The 19042-nt window shown below is 45.3% G+C and overlaps 1 protein-coding gene across 1 annotated transcript in view; it reads right to left on the reverse strand.

The window, feature by feature from the left end:
- Positions 1 to 1081, reverse strand: part of LOC143275499 (unconventional myosin-XVI-like) — a 61496-nt gene extending 60415 nt beyond the window's left edge. The window contains exons 1-2 of the mRNA XM_076579650.1: positions 901 to 1081; positions 1 to 89 (exon numbers count right to left, since the gene is read on the reverse strand). The exon at positions 1 to 89 is cut by the window's left edge and continues 33 nt beyond it. The gene's annotated coding sequence lies outside the window, so the exon portion shown is untranslated. The remainder of the gene's footprint in view (positions 90 to 900) is intronic.
- Between the last annotated feature and the right edge of the window lie 17961 nt (positions 1082 to 19042).

Consider the following 19042-nt stretch of genomic DNA (forward strand, 5'->3'; position numbering starts at 1 on the left):
GAGTCCAGTGTTCATCAACACTTGCTGTAGTCGTTCAGTTCCATCACAAAACAGCACAGTTTCACTTTCAGTAGCTCAAGGAGGCGTCACTGCGTTCGGACAAATCCATATACGCTACACCACATCTGCCAAGCAGATGCCTGACCAGCAGCGTAATCCAACGCGCTTAGTCAGGCCTTGAGAAAAAAAACAAATAAATAATAAATAAGTGCATAAAAAAGAGAACTACTACTAATAATAATAATATGTATAAGGCGCAAAAACTTGATGAAGTCGACTATAAGCGTACAAAAAAAAAAAAAAATAATAATAATAATAAATAAATAAAAAAGCACAACTCATTAACACACACACTTCTGGTTGTTGACTCAGTTCTAACACAAAACAGCACAACTCATTAACACACACTTAAAACACAAAACAGCACAACTCATTAACACACACTTAAAACACAAAACAGCACAACTCATTAACACACACTTAAAACACAAAACAGCACAACTCACAAACACACACTTAAAACACAAAACAGCACAACTCATTAACACACACTTAAAACACAAAACAGCACAACTCATTAACACACACTTAAAACACAAAACAGCACAACTCATTAACACACACTTAAAACACAAAACAGCACAACTCACAAACACACACTTAAAACACAAAACAGCACAACTCACCAACACACACTTAAAACACAAAACAGCACAACTCATTAACACACACACTTCTGGTTGTTGACTCAGTTCTAACACAAAACAGCACAACTCATTAACACACACACTTCTGGTTGTTGACTCAGTTCTAACACAAAACAGCACAACTCATTAACACACACACTTCTGGTTGTTGACTCAGTTCTAACACAAAACAGCACAACTCACAAACACACACTTATTGTTGTTGACTGTCAGTTCCAACACAAAGCAGCACAACTCAAACATGTGCACAGGTAGAGCTCTTTGTATCCCAGTCCTAACACACACACAAGAGACTTGTTGCAACTACTGCACGAAAACCTAACGCCACAGACTGGAGGAATTTCCATGCTGGGTCATTTTAAGGGTAGTGAGCGATACGGGTGGATGGCTTCGCAATGAACAAGGTCGGGTAGACTATTTCAGCCTGAGTTTGGGGTGGGATAAGGAAGGGTAAGGGTAGGGGAGTGAGGTGAGGGTAGGGGGCGTGAGGGGAGAGGGGGTGAAAGAAAGCAGTAGGGGAGGGTGGTGGTGGTGGCGGTGTTTTGAGAGGTACAGGCATGTGACAGAAATATCAAAATTTTGTTGTTTTATTTTGTTTTGATTTGATTTGATATGGATACTTATACAGCGCCTATCCACGGTCGACACTCAGCTTATATCACAGATTGACATAAGTTTACATTTGGGCCAAAAGCAAAGTTAGAGCTGCATTATCAATGGTTTCTCCATTGCAATGGGAAATCATTTACAGCTTAGTCTTTGGTGAAGGACTTTGATTCTCAAACTAGGAGGCAAAATTGCACTGGCTCTTAGTGCTGCAGCCTTGTGGGCTAGTTGGCCTTAGGGAACCATCCCCAACGCCGACTGTCCTAAAACCCTCTTGGCCGAGAGAGTGGGGATGTAACTTGGGCAAGACACTCTCCACTATAATCAAATTCTAGCCCAGATAGTCGGAACAGCAGTTGCCCCCTCATAGTCGGACACGACTGACTATCATATATATATATATATATATATATATATATATATATATATATATATATATATATATATATATATCCTCGGTCGGAGACCAAGCTCTAAGCGCTTTACAAATTCGGGATCATGTACACCACTCATACAGACAGACATGTAATGTTTTACATTTTTCGTTTTCTTACGAGATTTTACAACACATTATCATAATTTTTGATACTCACAATATTGTCAATGGAACTGATTTATCAGTGTCGGCTTTAACTATTTGTCATTTCAGTTTCTGATTCTGTTTTGTCTGTGTGTCTGTCTGATTGTTGCTTTTGTGTGTGTGTGTGTGTGTGTGTGTGTGTGTGTGTGTGTGTGTGTGTCTGTGCGCGCGCGCGCGCGTGTATGTGTGTGTCTCACTGTCTCAGTCTCTCTCTGTATGTATCTCTCTCTCTTTCTCTGTCTCTCTCATTTTTGTCTGTCTCTGTCTGTGTCTCTTTCTCTCTCTCCCCACGTGTTTTTTTTCCTATCGAAGTGGATTTTTCCACAGAATTTGTCAGGGACAACCCTTTTGTTGCCGTGGGTTCTCTTACGTGCGTTAAGTGCATGGTGCACACGGGACCTCGGTTTATCGTCTCATCCGAATGACTAGTGTCCAGACCACCACACAAGGTCTAGTGGAGGGGGAGAAAATACTTGCGACTGTGCAGTGATTCGAACCTAGGCGCTCAGATTCTCTCGCTTCCTATGCGGACGCGTTACCTTTTGAACATTACTGCACTCCTAATCTGGATAAGACTAATGTTATAATTTTCCCCCAAAGGGGTCATCTTTCGGTTAATGAAAAATGGTATACGGGGAATGGCAAATAAAAGTAATCATTTCATATAAATCTACAGGAATGTTATTTTACAACAAAATTCAGTTTGGTGTCTGCGTGGGATGAAACTAACAGAAAAGGGGGGGTTGGGGGGGGGGGGGGGGGGGAGTAGGATGGAAATTATGAAAGACTCCAGAAAACTACGTTCAGCTGATGGGCACTCTTTCTCCAAACATTTTTCATCCACGAACCGAGCCTGTCTTGAACTATGGAGCTGAAATATTGGGCACCCACAGTCAATAACCAAATGAATGGATGAACAGAAAAATAGATAAATTAATAAACAAATAAATCGCCAGGCACACAGACAACAATTCATTTAAATAAATAAATAAATAAATAAATAAACTAATAATAATAATAAAGATACTAAACAGCAAGTGACTGTGCCAGCTCATGGCGCAACACGATCGTGGAAACGTGAGAAAGCAATGTCCTCGGTTCGGAGTCCGCTTTGAAAAAAGACGTGAAGGGCGTGAAGGGGGTGTGAGTGTGTGGGTGTGTGTGGGGGTGAGGGGGGTGTGAGTGTGTGGGTGTGTGGGAGGGTGAGGGGGGTGTGGGGAGGGGGGCAGGTGGCTGGAGGCGGGGGGATCAGTTTTACTTAGAAAACAAACAAACGAACGAACAAACAAGCAGACATACCTTGCAGGAGAGAGGCGGGAGGGGTTGGGGGGGTGGGGTTGAGGGAGGTGGGGGGGAGGGGGGGGGGGGGGCGGGGGAGGGGGGGGGGGAGATGTGGGAAAATTTGCTTGTGCGTGTGAAACAACAACGATAACAACAGCAACATCGACAACAACATCAACAACATCGACAACAACAGCATCAACAACCACGACAACAACGACAACAACAACAACAACAACGACAACAACATCGACAACAACAACAACGAAAACATCGACAACATCAACAACATCGACAATAACATCAATAACAACAACGACAACAACAAAGACAACAACAACAATGACGACAACAACGACGACAACAACAACAACGACAAGAACGACGAAATAAACGCAAAGACAAGCACACATAATATAATCTTGCAGGAGAGAGAGAGAGGAGGGGGGGAGAGAAAGGGAGAGGGGGTGAGAGAGAGAGGGGGGGGGAGAGGGAGAGAAAGAGAGAGAGAGGGGGGTAGGGAGAGAGAGGGGGGAGACAGAGATAGGGAGAGAGAGAGGGGGGAGGAGGCAGAGAGAGAGAGGGGGGAGAGGGGGAGAGAGAGGGGGAGAGAGAGGGGGTGGGGCAGAGAGGGGGAGAGAGGGGGGGAAGAAAGGTGAGACACACAGACAGAGAGAGGGAGAGAGAGAGGGACAGAGAGAGGGAGGGGAGGGGAAGGGGAGGGGGCGTGTGGAGAGGATCTATCTAGATGACAAGACGAAGTAAGACGGAGCATGACTCGCTAGCTGTGTCTTACTATACCTGACGTACCTTCGTCAGGACAGGTGTAACTGAGAGGTGACAGGTATGCATTTCAAACCTTGCGTCTCCTCCTCTATGTCTGTCTGGCAGTACGGTCGGGTGGCGTTGTCTACAGTGTTGTGTGTGTGTGTGTGTGTGTGTGTGTGTGTGTGTGTGTGTGCGTGTGTGTGTGTGTGTGTGTGTGTGTGTGTGTGTGTGTGTGTGTGCGTGTGCGTGTGAGACAGTGTGTATTTTTGTGTGTGTCACAGTCAGAATGTGTGTGTGTGTGTCTGTGTGTGCATGTGTGTGTGTGTGTGTGTCACAGTGTATCACACTCTGTGTGTGTGTGTGTGTGTGTGTGTGTGTGTGTGTGTGTGTGCGTGTCTGTGTCTGTGTGTGTGACTGTGTGTGTGTGTGTGTGTGTGTGTGTCACGGTGTGTATGTTTGTGTGTGTCAGTGTGTCAGAATAGGTGTGTGTGTCACACTGTGTGTGTGTGTGTGTGTGTGTGTGTGTGTGTGTGTGTGACAGTGTGTGTGTGTGTGTGTGTGTGTGTGTGTGTGTGTGACAGTGTGTGTGTGTAACAGTGTGTGTGTGTGTGTGTGCATGTGAGAGAGAGAGTGTGTGTGTGCGTGCGTGCGTGCGTGTGTTTGTGGGTGCGTGAATGACAACAACACGTGAAATTCTTGTTTTCGGGGATCATGTTACAGACAATGCCTTTCACGGAGTCTACACTACTTTTTTTTTAATGGACAGCGAAACCAGTTCGGATTGAGAGAGACGGAGGACGACGCATATGTACATGTAAGGTATATCATTTATATAAAATGAAATAAAAAGAAGAAGAAAGCTAAATCAAGACCAAGAGACAGACAGACAGACAGTAAAACAGAGAACAGCAATACCTTCGCTAAAAGCAGGCCAGTGACAACATAAGATGTCACAGACACAAGCACTGAAACAGATCTTGCACGCACATCCGGGTTAATTCTCTCGGCTCCATGACGAATCCTTCAAGTCAGTCACGCCTTCTGACATAGTCACGTTCCTCCCAACAAGAAGCAAAACGATTCGCCCTTTCTCTTGTTTGCCGTGTGCATTGTATTCAACCGTGCAAAATTTGCATGTCTGATGTGCGTGTCTTCTCTCTCTCTCTCTCTCTCTCTCTCTCTCTCGTATCTTTTTGTTTTTAATTTTTGCCCTCCTGGATAGGGAGATGGTGGTGGTGGTGGTGGTGGTGGTGGTGTGTGTGTGTGTGTGTGTGTGTGTTTGGGAGAAAGCGAGAATCAATGTGTGGAAAAATCCATCGGCAGTCCATGTAAGGGAGAGTATCGAACCAATTCCCTCTATCGTGACTGGCTTGGTTTGCTCCCTTCAGTGGGAAAACCACATCCCTTTCATATAATGTATGGTAGGTCAGTAAAAACAAGAACAGCAACTGCAAACACACACACACACACACACACACACACACACACACACACACACACACACACACACACACACACACACACACACACACACACACACTCACACACACACACACACACGCACACACACACACACACGCACGCACACACACACACACACACACACACACTCTCTCTCTCTCTCTCTCTCTCTCTCTCTCTCTCACACACACACACACACACACACACACACACACACACAGGCCTGGATCAAGGCCCCCAAAACCAAAGTGAAAGAAACAGCACGACAGACAGACAGACAGACAGACAGACAGGAAGTAGCTAGATTCCTGCAGATATCACCACTCACTCACTCACTCACTCATTCCCTTGACCGCTAGGGTCGTTGGGGGGACATGAGGAAGATGTCATAGCTCGCCACGCCGTTCTGTTGGCAGCTGTCGTGAGGAGATCTGGCATCGTCATTTTGGTCCATTCCTTGACGTTGTCGGACCAGCTCTTTCTCTGCCGCCCCCGTCTGCGCCCTCCCTCTACGGTCCCTTGCAGGATGGTTTTGGAGAGGGTGTTATGTCGTATGACGTGACCAAACCATGCCATCTTCCGTCGTTTGACAGTCACCAGCAGATAACACCAGTTGTTCTAATAAATAGTAAAGAATGGTAACCCCATGTTCTGTGTGGCTTGTTCAGGATTAAAGAGGCTATGTCAGTCTTGAATAAAAGCTTATTTGTGTTTGCACATATTTGCTGCTGTGTGCACATGTCAGATGATCGGTATAAGGACAGGCCCGGCGCTTTCTTTTTTGATGAAGTGTCCGGGTTTGTTCCAATGTACCTTTTATTCACCTGTATGCTAGCTGAATCGGTAGCGTAAGCAGCACTGACTTGAAGTTGTGTACCTTGTGAATGGAGAGAGTTACCACTCTTTACTATTTGTTGATCAGTTCATCTCCTAGCCTCATTGTTTGTTAATTTCCAGTTGTTCTAATGTTTGTTTGTTATACTCGCAGTATGGCTGAGTTTAAAGACCTGCTGGCATTTCGCCCTGAAGGTCGAGTTGTTCGTGGTTGTGGTCTTTTCCGGTGGTGTGGTCGAGGCGTTGTTCCTGTTGTTATACTCCTAACAATAATGGAGTCTCCCGTCGGACCGACGGACGAGTAGGCAGGCAGGCTTATCTGTCGGTGTGTGTCCTCATATGGGAGAAGAGGCCGATTCTGGACATACTCCTAATACTGATTTGTTGTATTCCCAACACACTTCGACTCTGAACAGATTGACGTCATGTTCCGAACAGATACACACGTCATCTGGTACACTATTGACGTCTTGTTCTGAACAGAGACACACGTCATCTGGTACACTATTGACGTCATGTTCCAAACAGATACACACGTCATCTGGTACACTATTGACGTCTTGTTCCAAACAGATACACACGTCATCTGGTACACTATTGACGTCTTGTTCCAAACAGATACACACGTCACCATCCACACCAAACAGCTTGGTGAGTTTTCAGGTGAGAGCAACATACCTCTTCACACTCCATCAAAAGACAAAAGTCTTGATCCACATTCCAAACATCTTCATTGAAACAAAACAAAACAAAACAAAACAACAACAAAACCCAAAACCAAAAAATGAGGCTGCATAACACAGTGCGCGCACACAAACACACAAAGTATTCGCTTGCGCACGTATTGGTACACACATACGGACGTACACTTGTATTCAAGTACGTACGATTGCGCGTACACAAAAGTGCGCGCGCGAAAACAAAACTTTGAAAGTGCGCGCGCGAACACACACACACACACACACACACGCATGCACACATACATACACACACAGAGACGCACTCACAACCCCCCCCCCCCCCGCCCCCCCCACACACACACACACACACGGACGCACGCACGCACACAGACAGACACACACAGACAGACACACACACACACACACACACACACACACACACACTCGTAACTAAACATGTCAACAACAACCACAAAAACACCACTCGTGACTAAACATGTCAACAACAACCACAATAACACCACTCGTGACTAAACATGTCAACAACAACCACAAAAACACCACTCGTGACTAAACATGTCAACACCAACAACCACAATACCACCACTCGTAACTAAGCATGTCAACAACAACAACCACAAAAACACCACTCGTGTCTAAACCTGTCAACAGTAACGACCAAAAAAAAACACCACTCGTGACTAAATATGTCAACAGCAGCAACCAGAAGCTTTCATACCTTGCGTTAAATGCCATTGAACAAGTCGGAACGCACAATTTCAATCTGCAGTAGCGGAGATGGAGGAAGAATATCATGTGATGCAAATTCCGGTCAAGCCTGCCTGAAAGAGTGATTGTTTCGGATTCAGAAGCTAGACGTCTTCTGTTTTCCCACCTTGTGCCTGTGTGTGTGTGTGTGAATTTCTGTGTATGTGTTGTATGCAAGATCCAAGAAATGTCAACTGATCTACTGAAAGAACTAACTCTTAACGAACACGGTAGCCACAAGGTCGCAGAACGTATTTTATGCACAGCTTTGTGTTTTGTGTGAATACCAAATGAGATGTAATATAAAAAGTGAATGTGTAAGAAATATGGGGGAGGAAAAATACAGATGAGGTGACAGCTGGGAAGTGCAGGTGGGTGTGTAAAAGAGAGAGAAAAAACAAGAACACACACACACACACACACACACACACAAACACACACATTCTAATCACAAATATCACTTCAAGTGGAAAGACGTTAAACTGAAGACAACAACATTCTAATCATGATAACAATGCACTTCTGGAAAGGACACCTGATTTTCAAAGAAGCAAAGTGTGTATCTACAGTTATTTTACTGTTGGTTTTAGTTTCTTTTTCGCAAAATTTCAGTATCTATATGTGACCAAGCGCGCTATGCTTGCTCCAACACTATTCACGCACAAGCCAGAGCAGACGACGTTTTCCCTCCTAATCCTTGCACAGAATATGTGACGTCACTCTGCTTACATCATTTTGTCCTGGCCAGACCACCTGCTGACTGCTCGACCAGTGTCGCGTCGCGGTACACGGCTACATATATCTTACACATGGACACGTCAATTAAACAGCAATCATTTCATAAACTATACTTCAAACAATAATTTCTTCTGCTTAGTTTTGAAGTTACATTAATGGGATAGCTTTCGTCTGCAAGGAGGAGCACCATTCTGCCAGGCAATGGGAAATCAATATGAATGTACTATCGGAAATAATTGTGTTTAAACGGATTTTACTCATCCAAAACATTACCAACATCAAATATAATAAATCAAAAAGAAAAGAAAAAACAAATAAAAAAGACATGAGCTAAGTCAAAGAAAGGTTGCTGTACTTTTCACTCAATGTGTTCACGCAGTTTACATCGGCCCAGCAGGTATCATGGCGTAAAAGTAGTGTCCTCAGTTCCGTACGTTTTTGTGCAAGACTTCTAATATCCATATCATCACGCGCACTGAATCAACAGTTCGCAAGAACATCATAAGGAGAGGCGAACGAGGCCGTTACATTTTTCTTCAGGGAATGATTTGTGCATATTCAGTGCATAGGGATAATGAAATTCTGAATCAACAGTTCTATCAATAGATCTATCAACAGATCTACTTGACTTACGGTTTGGGGTTTGTCAACGTCAAACTCAACTTGCACAACTCATGCACGTCTGAATTTTTGTTGTTGTTGGTGTGTGTGTGTGTGTGTGTGTGTGTGTGTTTCCTGTGTTTTTGGTTTGTTTGTGTTTTTTTGTCGGTTTTTTTAATTATTTTTAGATCAGTTTCTGAATGGATTTATGAGATGCAAACTTCGGCGATTATTTGAATAGAAAAAATACTGGTTGTTCGTGAGAGCACACTTATACAGATTCTGGCAATGAGTAACCTTTTTTGGTAGATTAATGAGATGCAAACTTCGGCGATTATTTGAAAAGTAAAAAGGTTGCTCGTTCTTGAGAGTATACTTTTGCGGATTCTGACAATAAGTAATGTTGTTTTTTCAGCATTCGCGCCACAAAGATACGGTGCTGAGAGAGACTTGAGCAGTTCTGGATTTGACAGTCAGTGGTTTTGGTGGTGTGTGTGTCTCAGCTGTCTCAGTGGTTTTGGTGGTGTGTGTGTCTCAGCTGTCTCAGTGGTTTTGGTGGTGTGTGTGTCTCAGCTGTCTCAGTGGTTTTGGTGGTGTGTGTGTCTCAGCTATCTCAGTGGTTTTGGTGGTGTGTGTGTCTCAGCTATCTCAGTGGTTTTGGTGGTGTGTGTGTCTCAGCTGTCTCAGTGGTTTTGGTGGTGTGTGTGTCTCAGCTGTCTCAGTGGTTTTGGTGGTGTGTGTGTCTCAGCTATCTCAGTGGTTTTGGTGGTGTGTGTGTCTCAGCTATCTCAGTGGTTCTGGTGGTGTGTGTATCTCAGCTGTCCGCGGCCCGAGTCACGGAGATGACAGCTTCATGATCGAGACGTTCAGAGTGGGACAACACTTCCGATCAGCCGATCACAATTTTGCCAACAGAACTGGACTGGTCCACAGTGATTATCGTCGTTATATAACGCCCGAAACTGCGATTTTGTGACAAACTGTAGAAGCTGGAATGTCATGATCCGCCCCAATGCTCATTTTATATCACAGATTGACACAAGCTTACACAATTGTGCCAACAGCAAAGTGAGAGCTCTATAATCAATGGTTTCTCCACTGCATTGGGAAGTCATTTACAGCTTAGTCTTTTGTGAAGGACTGTGACTCTCAAACTAGGGTGCAAGATTGCATTGGCTCTCAGTGTTGCAGCCTTGGGGGCTAGTTGGCCTTTGAGAACCATCCTAACGCCGACGAGAGAGTGGGGATTAACTTGGGCAAGACACTCTCCACTATAATCAAATTCTAGCCCAGATAGTTGGGACACACAGCAGTTGCCTCCTCTGTTGTTCAGGTGGTCAGTGTCGGACACGACTGACTATCATATATACGCCCCAAATTGCGATGTTGTGACAATTTGCTGAAGCTGTAAAGTCGTAATGAACACGGAGAGTTCGATAATTTGACAGATGTATATCACGCAACACATTGCAATGCTGATTGATGTGGGCTGTTTAATTAATTGGAACTGTATCGTTTCCAGCACAAAACTTTCAGTTAGACGAACACTCCGCTTCTGATGGTGAGCATAAATATTATTTTGATCAATGTATGTAGGTTCTGGTAACCAGCTCACTGCTTTTTCCCGTGTTGATGTTGTTCACCAGGAGTCACAGTGAAGCATTGAAAGCTTTGTCTTTCTGGTTTTTTGGTTATTTGGTTTTGGTTGTTTTTTTGTTTTGTTTTTTGTTTGTTTGTTTGTTGTTGTTTTGTTTTGTTTGTTTTCTGGGTGGGGGGGGGGGGGGGGGGGGGGGGGGGGGGGGGGGGCGTGGGGGGGGGGGCAAGGGAGTGGGGGCGAGGGGTATTTGTGGTTGTTGTTTTTTTGGTAATCAAAAGCTCTGATCAACCACAAGTTTTTTTCTATCTCATTCATGTGTGATTTTTTTTTTAATCTGTGCTCTACACCTTCTGACCTTATGGACACTATTTTTTTTCCCAAAAAGTTCAGCTGGTACACGTTTGACTCTCTTTTTTTTTTTGGCATGTTCAGCGTTGTCCTGTTCAAAGTCTCTTCTCTGTTTCATGCCATGAGGATACCCCTCGGACCGCCAGCCAGGACTCACCCCACCCCACCCCACCCGACAACAGCCAGGACAGCGAGGACACCCCACATCCCCACCCCCACCCCACCCGACAACAGCCAGGACAGCGAGGACACCCCACATCCCCACCCCCACTCCACCCGACAACAGCCAGGACAGCGAGGACACCCCACATCCCCACCCCCACTCCACCCGACAACAGCCAGGACAGCGAGGACACCCCACATCCCCACCCCCACTCCACCCGACAACAGCCAGGACAGCGAGGACACCCCACATCCCCACCCCCACTCCACCCGACAACAGCCAGGACAGCGAGGACACCCCACATCCCCACCCCCACTCCACCCGACAACAGCCAGGACAGCGAGGACACCCCACATCCCCACCCCCACCCCACCCGACAACAGCCAGGACAGCGAGGACACCCCACATCCCCCACCCCCACTCCACCCGACAACAGCCAGGACACAGCAAGCCCTCCCCCCCCCCCACTATCCCACATCCCCACCCCACCCGACAACAGCCAGGACACAGCGAGGACTGCCCCCCCCCCCCCCCCAACCCCCCCAAACCATCCCACTCCCCCACCCCACCCGACAACAGCCAGGACACAGCGAGGACTGCCCCCCCCCCCCAACCCCCCCCAAACCATCCCACTCCCCCACCCCACCCGACAACAGCCAGGACACAGCGAGGACTGGCCCCCCCCCCCCCAACCCCCCCAAACCATCCCACTCCCCCACCCCACCCGACAACAGCCAGGACACAGCGAGGACTGGCCCCCCCCCCCCAACCCCCCCAAACCATCCCACTCCCCCACCCCACCCGACAACAGCCAGGACACAGCGAGGACCGCCCCCCCGCCCCCCTACCATCCCACTCCCCCACCCCACCCGACAACAGCCATTTTCTGCAACCAGGGATACTGAAAGGCAACGTTCAATGGTTCCCCTAACAATTCCAACGATAGAATTGTTTTCCCTGCAGTGGTCCAGTTCAAGAAACAAAACAAGCAGGAAAAGCTGCAACAATGTGCTTCAACACCATTCTTCCTTTTTCCAGAAACACTGCTGGGAACTTTGGAGAAACGCTCAGTGATATTCCTTTGACAGAACTTTACAGAGCATTAGTCCTTTAGTAAGTTAGTTGGTTAGTTAGCAGACTGTAGCTTTCCTTTTGTTGCTACAAAACGTGATTTGAACAGTTTCAATATCTTATCTTCTTTTGCTTGCTGTTGTTTCTGTGTCACGGCAGTCCACGTGTAGAGAAGAGGGCTGAGTGCAGAGTTGAGCGGTAACATGTACACAACCAGGCCACCATGGATCTTGTCTGAAACAGAAACACCGCACAAAGCCATCAGCAAAGCCAGACTGAATGACAACCAGCAAACAGCGTACGTGACAGACAGTTTTCCCACCAGGTGAACTGCAGAGTAAACCAGTCTCTTTGTAGTATCAAGCACTATTCGGTATTTTGGTGTTCGCCTGTGTGTGACAGTTTGTCCAGGAATGATCATTGAACACAAAAGAAAGTTGATAACCACAATAACAGTAAACCATCTGACATTTCTTTCAGAATTAAAGTTTTGAAACAAAGCCAGGCGGCAGAGACCAGACTGACCATCAAGGCCCCAGTGTGACAGTCCAGGAAGGAATGGTGTCAATGACACCAGGATACCAACAACCCAAACCCCAACACAGGCTACACGTATTGAACGTTTATTAAACCTCCACGAACCATCAGGAAAGAAAAAGAGTGTGTCATGATCCAAAGTGATCAGCCAGATGATCAACACTGACACTTCACTGGACAGAAAACACAGAAAGCCACTCACTTTACAAGTCACACTCTTTGTCCATGGCGCTTCAAACTGGAGATAATTTCCATGAAACATTTCGTTTGCTGTCAATGTAATAGTGATGTGGATCCCCATACACATGTTAGCAACTAGCATGTTGGTAAAGAATGTTACACAATCACTTCCAAACACGTTTGTGTCTGCTGATGAAATTATGATGCAAACGAGGCTTCCTAAAATGGCGGTAATAGCAATCAAGCAAAACAAGATCGTTTCCAGTTTTGTTGGCAGCAGATTTCCACAGGAAGGAAGAACAACGTCAGGCCCCTGGCATTTCAGCTCATCAGATTGTTTTGGAAGTAAAGTATTACAACAGAGTCTGTAGTTTGATGACGATATATATCTTAATGCATTTAACCCTGTCATCAGATCCAGAGGTAAGTGACTGACTGGATTCCCCCTTAGATCTAATTCAACAAGTTGTGGGATATTCTTAAAGCCCGTAGATCCAATAGTTCTGATGGCAGAAAATGATAAATTTAAACGTTTCACGAGCGGTAGGTACACTGACGAGATCTTGCTTGATGTAGTGAGAAGTGTGTTGGACATGTCCATCAGCATTAGGGCATAGTGAATGTGCTTTAGCTGTGTAGTCGTCATTTGCTTGAGGGGATTATTTGGCAAGAATAGAATTCTTAGATTTGGTAGTTCCAGGAAAACAGATACATCCAGAGTTACTAACTGGTTACTGACAAGATCAATAAATTGCAAATGGACAAGACTCATAAGTGAAACGTTACTAAGGGAACAATACGACAGGGTCAGGTGAATGATGTATGTATTTTTCCTGAAGTCAGTGGGTGACATTCCTGATCCCGTGGCGTCTACATGACGAAGCTGAGGAAAACCCTCAGCAGGGAAGGGACGACTGCATAAGAAAGAGTGACCTTGACACTGGCAACCCTCAGGACAGGTCATGTCACACATCATCTCGTCATCCCACTGTGGGCACTGACCCCAGCCATCACACAGATGATCTCCGTGAACACACACTCTGGAACTTCGACATCGGTAAAAGCCCCCACACGTCACTGTCTCACAGTCTTGTTCATCTTCTCCATAAACACAGTCAGAAAACCCATTGCATCGGGTGTACACAGGCAAACAGTACAGCCATTCTGATGTGCAGCGATAGTGAGTGTCTGGACATGAGTCATCAGCTGTCATCAGCTGCTGAGTAAAGTAACCAGTACCATCCAGACTGATGTAGAACAGCTGTTTTCGGTCTTTCCTACTGACTGCAGCGCGATGCCAGTTATTTTCAGGACAGTTGATCTCATCAGAATCATCCAGGCAGTCTGAGAAATCGTTACAACGTTGACTGTGCAATACACACTGACCGTTAGAGCACAGAAAACCGTCACATGGTGGGTATTGACAGAATGACTCATCACTGTTATCTGGACAGTCCTGTCTGAAGTTACACACTAAAGTGTAATGAAGAGTTGTGCTGTCATCATCACATTCAAACATGACATGTGTGTAAACAGTCGTTCCAGCAGGGACCATCTTGTTCTGGTCATTGCTCACGTTCTGCATCTTGCAGGACTGTGAATACGTGTTTTTCCAACAGTAACTGTCACGATCACACACAAGATGCACGTGTGTCGTATGATGATTTGGACAAACAGACAATGCCTGGTGTGTGCTTGTCAGTACGTACCGAGGAGAGCTGAAGGAAGGCAGCTGAATTTGTGGAGCAAGCAATTTCAGTGACTGTGATTTGATTTCGCAGAATGTTGCCGTATATTCATAACGAGGTCTATAAGATATTCTCATTGATTCTGAGTACACAAAATGGCCAATTCGCGAAGGAAGATAAGAATCGAGTTCTTTAAAGTGATCCATGTTGTAAATTAATTCCTTGTCAGACCATTTCAGAAACTTACTGTACATGAACGGCACTGAGTACCATCCTGACTTGTAACCAATCACCATTTCGAAATCGGCATAGTGTTTGAGAAGCTGAAGAGAGTCTTCCTGTTCCTGTCTTGATTTCAGTGAGGCAACCCTTCCACCTATCTGTTTGCAATCATACTCCAAAAATAAATAAAAATCCAACTGCATGTCTGAAGCTTTTAATTTGAAACATTTGTTTCGTGAAGCCACCAGACCTTGGCATCCAGGACTGCTGAAGGGACAGTGTTCTGTCTCATCACGACCATCCTCACACTCTGTCTTCAAATTACAGTCAAGAGTAAACCGAAATTTAGAATAATGAATCATGGAACAGTTGAACAGGCCACTTGGGAGTTTATGTGGTTGATCATCCTCAGAAAGAATGAAAAACTGTATCTTTAGAAAGGCATGCTGTAATCTACGATATGTAAATCTGACCTGAAGATATGAGGTAAGGAAAACGGACGCTGGTGTGTAATTCATAATACACACATCTTCAGCACTGTAGTAATTAGCACCGGGTATTCTGTAGATTATTTCTATCTGTCTACGTTCATCACAAACACCGAACTTGTTCAACTGTTGAAAACTGATCATGATGACAACCTCTGATGAGATATTTAGTTCTTCCCTGAACCAAACACCAGGGACACCATTGATATGGGGCACTGTCAGGAAGCCAGAATATTCAGATGTATGTTCCCTGATGGAAGCGTGTCGTTCAGTTCCTGTGATGTCAATCTTTACACGAGGGCTGTTCCAGCTGATGATACACATTTCGTCAGCGTTTACTTCGTTAAAATATTCCGCAAGACTGTGGTGGTCACATGAAATACGAGAGTATGGACGACTGATTACTCCAAACATTATACGCAATGCAGTGCTCCACTGGCTGGACTCACACCAGTAAGCCAGTCTTCGTACGTGAGCACGTGCGAACATACCCTGTGGTACCTGCACGTGCAGGAGACAGAAAGTGCTGGACTCTCCACACACCCCGTACACCACTCCTTGTGGAGTTATACAATCTGGCAAGTTGTTGGTACCACAGTCTGACACGTTGACATTGACGATTCTCATGTTTGTGCTGTTTTGGGTGTTAAGATATTCTACACCTGGACACATGCCACTTATATCAAATGAACCAGTACTGGTGTTGATGCTGATGGCGTTTCTTTGAGGCGTGGGAACATCTGCTGAGATCAATGGAAAACATACATACCTGCCATGTGAAAACACATCAAATCTAAGATGAATTGGTCATTTCCAGTGCATGCTACCTTAAAACCCACCTCTTCCCAAAATACCCCCCCCCCCCCCCCCCGCCCCCCTTCCCTGCCTCTTCCTTGTCTTCAGTTTCTCCAGTTTTTGAGTTATGCATGCGTGTGAATGGCTGGTGCAAAAGCGCTTTGATTTGTCTATGCACAAGATTCAGCGCTATATAAATATCATTATTATTATTGTTGTTGTTGTTGTTGTTCTCAAGATATTACATGTAACAATGTAAACTTGGGCTTGATGTTTTATAACACGCTACTTATACAGGGCTGTACAACATTTACTTGGATGTCTGCTGACCTGACATTCTGTGTACGACAATAATAAAGTTGTCCATGTTTTAACCTGTCAAGTTAAGTTCAAAATCGTTTAATCCGAACACCCGATCTGGGTACACCGAAACTCAATGAACAAAACGAGAGGTTCGTATCCTCAAGATCGAAAACTGTTGATTTAACTAAATAAATTACACACACACACACACACACACACACACACACACACACACACACACACACACACACACACACACACACACACACACACACACACTTTCACTTACTCGTATGCGTACACAGTAATCCCCCCCCCCCCTTCTCCCACTCGATTTTTTTCCTTCCCTCGTCTAATATCACTTACAGTGAAAAGACGTTAAACTAAAGAACGAACCAACCAACTAACACACACACGTGCGCGCGCGCGCGCGCGCGTTTGTGCATTTTAAACTATCATAAACATTATTACCCATCAACATGTATGAAGGAACAGAGATGGAGAAGAGGGACAGAGAGAGTAGTGTGTGTGTGTGTGACTCTGTGTGTGTGTGTGTGTGTGTGTGTGTGTGTGTGTGTGACTCTGTGTGTGTGTGTGTGTGTGTGTGTGTGTGCACGCGCGAGCATGTGGGTGGGCATGAGCGTGCATAATGTATGTGTGGTGACTTTGACCTCCAGCTCTTTCACAAAGTTCTGGAACAAACAATTGCTCACACTGTTGAGCTTCAACAATGGCTGTGGTGGTTTTTACGTTCCTTGGTATCCCTACCTTGGTGATCGGAATTCTGTCTTATTGTTACAGGCCAGGATATGAATACAGCAAAGCAAACGGAAAACGTTCAGCTTCTGGAGTGGACTGTCGTCTGCTAGACTCTCTTCGAGTATTGTCCCGTGATGGTACAGCTTTTCTAATTATGACATTAATCCCAGGTTGTTGGTAATGATGGCACAGCCATTCTAATCATGACTTTTTTTTCTTGTTTCTTTTTTTCTTTCTTTTTTGCTGCCATTTCAGTGACATTACTCCCACGCCGCTCATTTAAATTCCCCCATACACGGCCACACCCGGTTTCGTCCGTCACAGTTCCAGCGTCGGCAGTCCGCAGGGAACCATAGATGTTAGGTCGCCAGGAGGCCACACACCAGAGGAGACCCTGCACTGGTGCTGAGTCACTTCGGTGGTGTTCAGTGGTGCCTGTTCTGATTCAACGTACTTAGGACACCACCTACTAAGCCCCCTACAAACGACAATAATGGCTTAGTCGCAGAGCCAGACTGAGTGAGCGTCCCTCCCAGAGTGGTGACCGCCACCACGTCCCTCAAACAACAGCCCCCCATGAATCTGCCGACACTGAAGACATTGACAGGACTCACCCCAAGCACAGAAGTGGAGGGGTATCGAAACAGGTCACCATGAGAGCAGGGCATGAAAGTCTAATCATGACATTTGTCCTAGGTTGTTGGTAATGATGGTACAGCTTTTCCAATAACAACATTGGTCTCAGATTGTTGGTAATTATGGTTCAGTCTTTCTAACCATGACATACGTCTCAGGTTGCTGATAATGATGGGGGTGGGGGGGGGGGGGGGGGGGGCTATCAATTGAGATGGAGGGATGCGTGTTGACACTCTGACCCTCGACCTCAGTCTTCTTCACCCTAGTGCTCAGGCCGAGATCATTGCATACGTTAGATTATCTGCCCATGAAGCACTGGGGAGGGTGGAAGTTGCGGAGGGAGGGGGCTTCCATGTTAGAGGCTACTCAGGAAGCAGCTAACTCCGCATGCTGTATGCACGGAAGGTAGGTTAGAAAAGCTCGCTGTTTGATGTCGTGTGTGCAGGCAAACACACATTCAGGGCTGGGGGCAGGGCCGAAACAGTCTGAAAAAAAAGCATGATCGATGTCAAAATCCAGAACATACTCTGCTGAGGATGATGAAAAAGAAGAAGAAGAAGAATTTGCCGTCCAACATCGAAGAAAACTGTCCCCTGAGCGTTACTGTAAAGGGAGACGATCAACAGCAATTCACAGAGAACAGCCTCCCTCGCTCCCCTCCCCCCCTCCCTCTCCCCAGAAATCATTTATTCCAACGACAAAAACAGATAAATGTACACATGCATATATGTACATATACGCTTTGTATCGTTCATATACATAAACAAATGCATAGTATCGTTTTGTGTGGGACCTGACGTCACTGATGCCGCACGTAACGTGAGTAGGTTTTACAGGACTACTTTTTTTTTTTTTTTTTTTTTTTTCTTGAAAGCTGTTTCTGTCCTCGACATTTTCCAATGTTATCTCCTTTCGTATATTTGGAACAGTCAGATGATACTGCATGATATTTAGCAAAGTTGTAATGATGCTTGGGGCAGTCAGATGATATTTCGTGACATTAATAAAGTTGTATTGATGCTTAAAACAGTCAGATGATATTTCGTGACATTAATAATGTTGTAATGATGCTTAGAACAGTCAGATGATATTTCATGACATTAATAATGTTGTATTGATGCTTAAAACAGTCAGATGATATTTCATGATGTTAATAATGTTGTAATGATGCTTAAAACAGTCAGATGATATTTCGTGACATTAATAAAGTTGTAATGATGCTTGGGACAGTC

This window comes from Babylonia areolata, chromosome 30 (assembly GCF_041734735.1).
Source record: "Babylonia areolata isolate BAREFJ2019XMU chromosome 30, ASM4173473v1, whole genome shotgun sequence".
In the NCBI taxonomy this organism is placed as follows: Eukaryota; Metazoa; Mollusca; class Gastropoda; order Neogastropoda; family Buccinidae; genus Babylonia; species Babylonia areolata.